Below are 10,448 nucleotides of genomic sequence, written 5' to 3'. Positions count from 1 at the left end.
GTGTCCAGGCTGCATGCATGTGTGGCACACCTGCCTTCGGACTCGGTACGGGTAGCATTGGTACTCAGCCCCTGCAAAAATCACTTGCTTGGGAAGGAATTTGCCGTCGAAGAGTAGCATTGCTGAGGAAGATTTACCCAGCATTCTCGCCCCGACGATTTCGACTCCATGCGTTCGGACTCTAAGTTCTACCAGTAGGTCTTCGGTCTTGAGGCCCGGCTCGACTCCGTGGATGACTCCTCGGATCACATCATCCGGCGCCGCAATGTACGTGTTGACATCGTAGTTGACGCCCTTGATGCTGAGTTGTCTTATTTGCTTGATTTGTCTTGCCGTATCTTCAGATGGCGTGCTTGTGATGATTATGTTGGATCCAGGTCGGATTCTGGTAATGAAATTCTCTCCTCCGCATGCTGAGTGGTGGCCGGTAGCCGCCTGGATTGCTTTCGAGATGAGAAACAGTGGAAACTGTTTCAGTTGCAGCCCTTGCTTAGGTATTATAACGACTTTCACGTCGGTCTTAGGTAGCGGTGGTATCCGCCTGTCTTCTCCAAATTGGTCGCTGCGTCCCGTCCGACTGGCGTCTGTAGCCTCTTGGCTTCCGCTATGGCTTTCTTTTATTCTTTTGCTCGTTTGAGCTTTTCGCGCCGCTTCATCCCTGGCGTGACGTCACATATCACGTGTTGCAGCGATGGTGGCGCCGCCGCCGCGTCGCGCGCGACGGCGCGAACCGAAGCTATACCGAAGCGTGGAGGCCTCCGCCGGGCGACGTCCGACGGCGCGATATGAGGCCCCTTCTGCAGCCGGTGTGACGTCATCACGTGACGTCACATCATGTGATCTCACTTCAAGGTCAATGGTGGCCACCGCCGGGCGTCGCGCGAAGGCCCGAAACCTACGTTAATATGCTTCGCATAATAAACGTTTTCCACCACCACCAACGCATCGCGCCGAACGGGTGGTGACGTTCCGTGGACTCCCTGGCAGCGTAACAACACGGTGTCGCGTTCCACTCCTAAAGGCAAAGATTAATGAATGGACAAACAGAATAAAGTGAGCAATCGAGTTGCTTCTTTCACAAAGGGGAATAATGCCACCTGGTATTGCCAGGTGGCGCATAGCCTGGGGACATCATCATCATCATCATTAAACCGTCGCTCGGTGCGGAAACCGAGAAGTGCCACGACACTCCTGCAGAGGTGGTGCCCGTGCCTGGACCCCACAAGGACCAGCGCTCCCTGCGAAAGATAGAAAGGACCAGACCTAGCGGCACAACCAGGTATGTACCTTTGTCCTTTATGCGGCTGGCTTTGATCAGTAATTATTGGGATGTTTAGGCTTAGGTGAATAAAGAGCCGCTGTACGTTTGAAAGTGTTAAGGTTAGCACATACATGCTGAAGTTACCACCGCGGTACTCCAGAATGACCAACTGGTCGGTCTCAGTCTGCTAGCCAGTGTACTGACAAGAGGACCTGTATTTCTCTGGGCAAAGCGTTCATCATTGGGAGGGGATCATTTGTTTTTAAGCATGTAATGCTCTTAGCTCCCATTATCGGCAGTGTGGTGACGTCACGCCGAGACCGAGAGCCAACTTTCGGGCACTGAATTCCACTCATCCGGGCATTGAAATAAGAGAATGCGGGCAACGTACGAGATTTAATGAGATTTAACGAGACTCTCTAAGCCCTTCTACAGGATCGGCATAAAAGCGGCGATAGCTTCGCGCCGAACGGGTGGTAGCGTTCCTCCCTTCCTGTACGGTTCGGTTCGGGTGTCCACCGAGATAAGAGAGAATTACTGCGTAATTTCCTTTTCTCGATAGCCGTCGCGTTCGAAGGCCAAGAAATCGCACCAAATGGCTGGTGGCGTTCCGTGGGCCGCCTGGCAGCGCTACAACACGCTGTCGCGTTCCACTCCTAAAGACGAAGCTGAAGCATTTTTAATTAGCAGTTAATTAGTATTTAGTTATTAATCAGTATTTAGCCACTAATTAGTAATTTGTCACAACTTCTTCATCAATTATGTGTGATGTAATCCATTGGTGACGCTTCTGCATCGTCCTGCATTTCATGCTTACTATACTCTCGGTTACGGAAGAGGCAGAGATTTTAAAGTGGTGTGGAAAACGCTTTCGCCTCTACGCACTTTAGAGTTCGAACGCGCTGCATATACATTCTTGTCAGGCCTGCGCCTCGTCGTGTCCGCGTACGCTTCGTGTTATGCCTGTAAACTTTTCATGCTTACTCTACGCTTGGTTATGGGAGAGGCAGAGTTTTTTTTCGCTCTGAGGAGGAAGCCCCGGTGAGGTGGAGGGGGGTGTGAAGTGTGGTGGGATGCACAGCGTGAATTTGAATTTTTTTTTCTAGGCAGGGTGTTTTCTAGAGAGGATTACACGGAATAATCTGCGCAGCTGTAATTAAACATCACCCAAGCTAGCAGAACAGTATCCGCGTTCTTGATGATCAAGCGGCACGGACGGTGTGCTGCGGGATGCTAGGCACAAGTTTGGGTTTCAGGGATAAAGCGTCTGACCAGCGGAGCAGGACGAAGTCCGCACACAAACAGAAAGGGGGGAAGAGCTGTTAGGAGAGGGGGCCTCTTCGTGTTTTGGGCCCCTTTAAGCTATGACGTTAATATAGCTTAGGATGAAATCATTATAAAATAGCAGCGGGGGGGGGGCAGTATGACAGAAAGGGTAAAGTCCCCAGCAGAACAGGTAATTGACCCATATATGCCGAAGGTCGGTCGTACAAAGGGCTAGAGTAAAGATATTCATTTGCAATATCGGGCCGATTACCTGTGCTTATCATTACAAGTTTGTGTGATTGTTTAGAAATCCATGGAAGGCTGGTCTTGGGGAAGCGTCTTTAAGTCAGCTTTTGTGAGGATTATGGGGGCGTTTTGTTTTGCACGGGTATGCTCAGGAGGATGGCAGAAACACTCACTACCTTAAACACCCTCGCAGCGATGTGGATATTTGCACAATCCCCAGTACCACGTCGTGTGCCTACGTCAGCATGGAAAGTAAAAAAAATTCAGAGTGGCACTTTGTTGACCTAAAGGGCGGTCAAGCGAAAGCCTTAAGCGCGATGTTACTGCTTGTGTCACTTATGTGTTGTTAAGATATTAAGCTTCGCCTCTAGAGTGAAACGCGAAGGCGTCTTGCAACGCTGCCAGGAGTCCATAGAAAGCCATCGCCCTGTTGGTTCTATGCCTTGCTCGTCGGTAAATTGGTTTTTGAGGAAAGGAAATGTATCCGTCTCGCATACCTCGGGGGACACCTGAACGTCGCCGTAATGAGGAAAGGAGGAAGATGCGAGTGAACAAAGACAACGTATTCACTAGACGCGTCTTTGTTCATTGTGGACCATCGAGCGGGCATTGCGGAGTGGTTAGCATTCTCGTCTCGCACTGCGGAGACCGCGGTTCGATTCCCGCACTCGATCAATTTCCTACTCGGTTTTATTTATTTATCTGGTCTGACTAGAAAGTTTTAATTAGGTTAATTGGGTAATTATGAAATAACTAAACTCATTCCCACTTAATTGAAGAATCACTTTACGATCCCTTTAATTGGTTGCCTGCTTACTAGTCAAAGTACGATTGGCCTGTCGACAACTCCTGCTTACAACGATGAAGCAATTAGGGCTTCCGCTTTAATATGTATGACAATTGAAGGGAAGAGCTTTCTTCCACGATGCCCGGACTGGAATTTTTCGGACCAAAACATATTGAGTCAGCCGCCACGAGAAGGACACGTTATGCGGAGCGTGTGGAGAGGAGGAGTAAATGTCTGAGCAGTGACTCTTCTCTGCAAAGGGCTTCAACCTACAGTTAAAAGGAGCGGGGCTGGTTTATTGACAGCACTGGTTTTTAACGACGTGGAGGGCATGACATGACAAAACGGCCTGACATACCGCACGCACCGGATCTGTCAGTCGTTTCTTAATGTAGTGCTCTGCTGTCTTCTTCAAGGTATTCTATTCGATGGCGTGGTCTGCGAAAGACTTGCGCAGCTTCCCTCCACTTCGGCAGCTGAAATGCGCCTTGGGCGACGAGCCGGAGTCTGCGAGTGCTCCCTCGCACGGCCAGGGCCTCATCAAGAGGGCGCTGCAAGGTGAGAAAGCGTTCGGCCGTGTTCATCCAGCATAGAGTGGAGTTCACCGCCCGTGAGCCCACATGAAGGGCACCGTTTTGAATATTTATATCTGGTCGCATAGCGTTAGAAAGTTGGTTTTAGAAGAGTGCAGCGAGTAGCAAACGCTACCGCCTAGTTTACTTAGGTCCAACGCACTATAATCCTATCTGAAAACAACTTATCTCATAGAGTTGGAGGCCGGTTGCTAGGGAAGGGAGGAATTCCATGGAGCTTGGCAAATACACGTGGGGATCGTAGATAACGATATTTGCTTGCATGGACGGCTATAACTGCCGTATTAGAAGACCAGAGGGAGATGCCTTGGTTGTGTTTAATGCATGCCATGTCTTAGCGACCGGGCCTAAAGCGCGGCTGCTACAGCGCTTGTGATTTCGGTGCGAGAGCAGCTTATGGCGACGAGAGCGAGTGGACAAACGAGTGTTGCGGGTTTATTCCGCTTGGTTCCTTACACATCTATTTCTTGAAGGAACCTAGTTGCGCTATAAAAAAGGCAAACACAGGAAAAAGCCAAGAGACAGACAGAGCGCAACTAGGTTGCGCTCTGTCTGTCTCTTGGCTTTTTCCTGTGTTTGTCTTTTTTATAGCGCAACTAGGTTCCTTCAAGCAATGCACCAACTTGCCCAACAAGAAGTTCTTCTAAACTACCTGATGAGCACCGTGGGCCCTTTTATGAATGTTCCTCCTTCACCTTTACAAGTCAACGCCTGTGTCTAAAATTGCGCTCTGTCTGTCTCTTGGCGTTTTCCTGTGTTTGTCTTTTTTATAGCGCAACTAGGTTCCTTCAAGCAATGCACCAACTTGCCCAACAAGAAGTTCTTATACACATCTATTTGCACGCAGATCTGAACGCCCTTACCACCCAGAAGTTGACGGAGCTGGTTGAGGCTCTATGTCAAAGAGCCACACAGGGCACTCAGGATGACAAGCCAGCTTTTCAACTCTGCACCTTCCTAATCGCGGTAAGCCGGATTTTCCCTCCGGTTCATTGTTCGCGCCGTGTGACCGATGCAGTCCGTATTCTGGGCGATTTTCTTGCGCTATCCTTACAGCAGCACATAGTAAGGTATAATGATGCTGAGAATGCGTAAGATTACGAGGTACCTGTATGATTGTCTTTACCTATGACGGTTGTACTTGGTGTCCTTGCCGTCCGTAGCAGAATTCATATTTTGACTACTGCTTTGCTCTCGTTACTTCTGTGTTGCTTATTATTTAGAGTGGGCTTAATCTATAAGCAACTGCACCAAACAAAAGCACACTTTATCGACCACCAGTAAACATGATCAGGAAACCTCTCGGGCTCCGTAGTTGTGGCGTTTCTTCTGCTCGCTGCTGTCCGTAATAAACCTAAAACTCGTGAGCGAGATTTTTCATCAATTCTATTCATGGCATCAGTTAATTTCAATATGCGCCGCTTGAAACTGGGTTTCGGGGTCCGTGCCTTTATCTTTGTTAGTTATGTGCAATTTTAAGCATATTAAATGTACTATAACGAAAGCAGGACTGTGTTGGCAGTGTAATTAATACATATGTGTTCTGCTCGAACTCAAGCAATGAAGCTAATTTCCTTTTTGCGCACCATTCTGGCACCCTCAGAAGGAAAGCGGCGAGAAGTTTCCGGACATGCTTCTGGGCACCTGCGCCGATTGGTTCGACAAGCGGCACCAGCTGCTTCGGCCGCTGAACAGGCCCGAGCGGGTGCCGCGCAGCTGGACGGCTTTCGTGTCCTTCTTTTTCGAAGCTCCTGCTGGGCCTGCAGCGTCGCAGCGGAGAAGGAGACATGGCGAGCAGCACGCTGTTCCTGGCCCAGCTGCTGTGCGACTGCTGCCACGACATTCTGCAGTCCCCTTCGCTGGACAACGCACAAGACGTAAAGCTCTAATTGTGTAGTAAGTCGAAAGACTTTAATGCTTCATGCTGTCCTTAGCAATCCGTGTCAGCAGCCGTGTGTTCGTCCGTGTCGGAAGATGTGTCCGCGTTTGGACGGGTGTCCACCGAGATATGCAGGACAGTTACTGCTACTTCTCTTTCCTCAAATGCAATTTTCAGTTTCTTCATTAAGGCCCCTCTTTCTGTTTCTTCTTTCATTCCCACTTCCTCCCTTCCTGTATGGTACAGTGCGGTTCGGGTGTCCACCGAGATGACAAAGTTTCCTTTCCACAAGAAGAGTTGCGTTCAAAGGGCAAGGCATAGCGCGAATGGGTAGTGGCGTTCCTCCCTTTACTGTGCGGTTCGGGTGTCCATCGAGATGACAGAAGGGTCATTTCTTTAATCTACACCAGCTACACCAGTGTAGCGGTGCTTCATTGGAGGTATTGGACATTTGCTACACTGGTGTAGCTGGTGTAGGTTAAAGAAATGGCCCTAGAGAATTACGGCGCCATTTACTTTCCTCAAAAAGCGTTGCGTTCAAAGGCAAAGGCATCGCGCCGAAAGGGTTGTGGCGTTCCTGCCTTCCTTTACTGTGCTGTTCGGGTGTCCACCGAGATGACAGAATTACTGCGTAATTTCCTTTCCTCAAGAAAGCGTCGCGTTCAAAAGGCAAGGCATCGCGCCGAATGGGTGGTGGCGTTCCGTGGACTGCCTGGCAGCGCTACAACACGCTGTCGCGTTCTACTCCTAAAGGCGAAGGTTAAGCGTCATTAATTAGCAGTTAATTAGCATTTAGTCATTAATCAGTAATTAGTCACTATTTAGTAATTTGTCATTACTTCGCCATCAGCCCTACCGCGGTGGCTCAGTGGTTACGGCACTCGGCTGCTGACCCGAAAGACGCGAGTTCGATCCCGGCCGCGGCGGCTGAATTTCGATGAAGGCGAAATTCTAGAAGCCCGTGTGCTGTGCGATGTCAGTGCACGTTAAAGAACCCCAGAAGGAGGAAATTTCCAGAGCCCTTCACTACGGCGTCTCTCATAGCCTGAGTTGCTTTGTGACGTCAAACGCCAATAAACCAACCAATTATCTGTGACGTCATCCTGTGGTGACGTCAGAAGTGTCCCATAAGCAAACTGTTGCTGAAAACGCTTTCGCCTCTACGCTCTTTAGACAGTCAAAGTTCTCCTGAATTTTTTTCTTCGGCTTCTCAGAGCCATTATTAACCACCTGTGTCCTCAAGCAGGATACGTGAAACCAAGCAGTTCGAAATTATCACTGCGCTGCGTAGGAATCAAACGAGTCTTAAAGATGTATAAAAATGTGACGCATATGAATTGTGAGGAGCCCATTGCTCTCGAGGAAATTGCAGGGATCGCATAAAATAATTTGGTCCACTCGCGGAAATAGGTGCACGGAAACTAACATGACGGTCAGCAGTGATTTTTGGCGGCACTGCGAGCCCTCAGAACGCAGTCCGGTCCGTACTCCTCAGAGAGTTCTTCCAAACAAAGCGCACGAATGGCATACAGAGCAGAAGTAACCGAGAAAAGCAAGCAACGCCACTGCGTCCTATGTACCGCACGTGAGGCTACGTTGAAGAAGTAATGCCCTAAATAGCACACCAGCGAATTCCTTAATACGTTAGGGCTCGTATCACATTCAAGTGCCTACTCTTGAAGAAGCCGGCACCAGAAATGCACCTTTCGCTCTTGGATCCTTACTGTAAACCTCGGATGCTCTGCAGAAGTAGGCAACTTTAATCATTATTGTGGAAGCTAATCAAGCCGAATGTATATATTTGATTCAAGATGGTGCCCTCAGCGCCATAATGAATGGTGCATTGGTGAACGCAACGCGGCTCGCTCACATCTTCTGATGGGAAAATCGTGCTCTCAGTAAGCTCATATTAACCTACTCGGGAAATTGTATAATCTAGTAAAGTATCAACGACAAGATAAACAGTACGTTTATAGGTCATTACTATTGTTCATCTATAAGGAACTCAGCGACGAGGTTCTCCTGTGGGTATAAATTCAAAACTTTGCTGGCCGCTTTCTGCAAAACACCACAAGCCCCTGTTATATTTTGTGCTATATTGTGCTGTAATTGCAGACTTTTGTTGCTAACCTTAGTGATTCCGCTCTGCTAAGCTGGTCTTAGCAGTGAGGGCACTAAGAGTCATGCGATATTGTCCTCAATGTTGCCCTCCCGTGCTTACCACTAACCAGTGCTGTTTTTTTCTTCTCACAGATTGCGTGTTCGCGGTCGGTTCTGAGGAGCACCGGCAAGATCATCGAGCATAACGCTCCCCACCTGATGCAGACCTTGGTGCAGCAGATGCCGGAGGCGTTCCTTCAGCCCGGCCTGTCGGCCATCGCGCGCAAGCATTTGCTGGAACTGATCGAGCTGCGCGCTTTCGGATGGTAGTCCTCGGAAAGGAGGAGTACTACGAGAACACGTCAATTTAAGATGAAGCTTATATGGAAAAATTGTTGATTCGCTTGCAAGCCTGTTTAATTCGGCAGCAATCAGCAGTCAATGATGACGTGTTATTTCTAGCTGCGCTTCTATTTTAAAGTAAAAATAACATGACAGCTCTGGAAATCTTTTTCTTCTGTTGTGTTAGCAGTGTCTTGAGCCAATTGTGATTTCGTCGTCAATAAAAGAATGAACGTTTCGATAGAATATAAGATGCTGTGTTGTCTTCATTTTTGTTGAAGCATCTGCGGCGCATTTCACTTCGTGTTGAATAGAGCTATGCAGAGCCAAGCAAACGCTAGTGGTGTTCTTTTCGTGCGAGATCTACCGCTGGTTCATGCAGTGACACATTTGCTGTGATCACTGCGGTTTAAAACATCGATACCAGCGCCATCGTGAAGTGAAGGTGATTGTATCCGGCGCTGAAAAGAAATTGGTATGGGCGATTAATAGAAACATCCCGATAGTGCTAAAATGAAGAAAAGCTGTGTGCCGGATTTTTCTGTTCTCGGGCATGACATCCTGAATTGTTTAGATTTCAACTCTACCTTCACCTGCCTTCTTTGAGCGTTTTTTAAGTACAGTTGGTTTTTTGGGACTTGACCACTGATTTTCATCAGTTCCGGATCTACGTATTGCATTGTATCGAAAGCGTATCAAGCAATAAAATATTTCAGTAAAAAAAAAATTACCGACGATTACGTTACTTCCTAATGCGAAATTTGAGCGCAGCAAATAAGCTGTTTCACCTTTTCGATAGATTGAGGCAAAGAAATCGAGTAACACATGTATGCGCTATCACAGAATTTTTTTTAATTTTTCACACGTATTCGCAATTTCGGCTCGGGCGGTGCACATATACAGTTCCGCCGCCACCGATCTGGCTCTCTGATTGCCACCGCACAGGGGTTGCATTGGAGGAGGAGCGAAGAAAGGAATTAAGTTCGAGCCGGCGCTTTGACAACCGGAGACTCGCAGGAAGAGGGGGGAGGGGGGCGGCGTGTACACCCAGCGGCAAACGATGGGGGCAGAAGCGCGCGCAGCAAGCGGACAACACGATAAAGGGAGGAGGGAAGAGATAGCAGCGACTGACTGATGCCGCTCACGCCGATAGCGCTGGGGAGATGAAAGGGGGGCGGAGCTGGTTACGAGGCCGACGCCGACGCGAAACCCAGGAACGGACGCCAAAGAGCTGCGCTCTAAAACTACGTGACAAAAGAGTCAAGAAACAAACGTGCGGTGGTGGTGACAGATCTTAACTAAGTAAACTTGAGTCTAAGGATATGACACACTGTAAAATTGAACTTTCCTCACATAATGACGACCCGCTTTCCCTGGAGACCAAGTTAGCGGGCCGAGCTGTGTTTGCACACAGCTGCATCTATAAGCGGCTCCACAGAGGAATTATGGGTCACGTTATCAAATTGCAGGGAAGAAAAACAGAAATGGCTACAGTGAAAAATACAGCTGGGGCATTCAACGACCTGCTCAGGTTTACGACTAGACGGACGGCGAAGGGAGTGAATAAAACGTTTTCCAAGGGATACCTTTCCATGAGAAACTGTTGGGCTGCGACCAAATATGATGCATTATTGAGATCTCGAGCAATTTTCGTCCGGCTGCTTGACTAACCTATACACACATCTCTCGAAGACATCGTCGGGTCGCCGCCTCCTTGCCGGACTACGCATCCAACACACCACTATCATGGAAGAGTGCGTACGTGGGCCCTCTTCCCGCGAACATGGACCGTGAGGCACATAATGGCCGGTGCCTGGCGCGGGCGGAAGCCCTGGCCCGCCACTATGGATCGAAACCCGGCGTATTCTACGTGGATGCCTCAGGCCCCCACCATGGGGAATGGTACACAGCCGCAGTCGCCCACTAATCCAAAACAGTGAACGGCCTTACTTTCCGAGCCCGTGACATAACACA

At 48.9% G+C, this 10,448-nt stretch overlaps 1 pseudogene across 1 annotated transcript; it reads left to right on the top strand.

Annotated features, from left to right (window-relative positions):
- The first annotated feature begins 895 nt into the window (after positions 1 to 895).
- LOC149370373 (MIF4G domain-containing protein A-like) lies at positions 896 to 8,725 on the top strand (annotated as a pseudogene). Its single transcript, XR_016291248.1, has 5 exons — positions 896 to 1,279; positions 3,977 to 4,118; positions 5,001 to 5,119; positions 5,757 to 6,030; positions 8,286 to 8,725. The product of XR_016291248.1 is annotated as an MIF4G domain-containing protein A-like (transcript).
- The last annotated feature ends 1,723 nt before the right edge of the window (positions 8,726 to 10,448 follow it).

The sequence above is a fragment of the Amblyomma mixtum genome, chromosome 1 (assembly GCF_055824585.1).
Source record: "Amblyomma mixtum isolate Tamu chromosome 1, ASM5582458v1, whole genome shotgun sequence".
Lineage (NCBI taxonomy): Eukaryota > Metazoa > Arthropoda > Arachnida > Ixodida > Ixodidae > Amblyomma > Amblyomma mixtum.
This window is presented reverse-complemented; position numbering and strand designations above follow the sequence as displayed.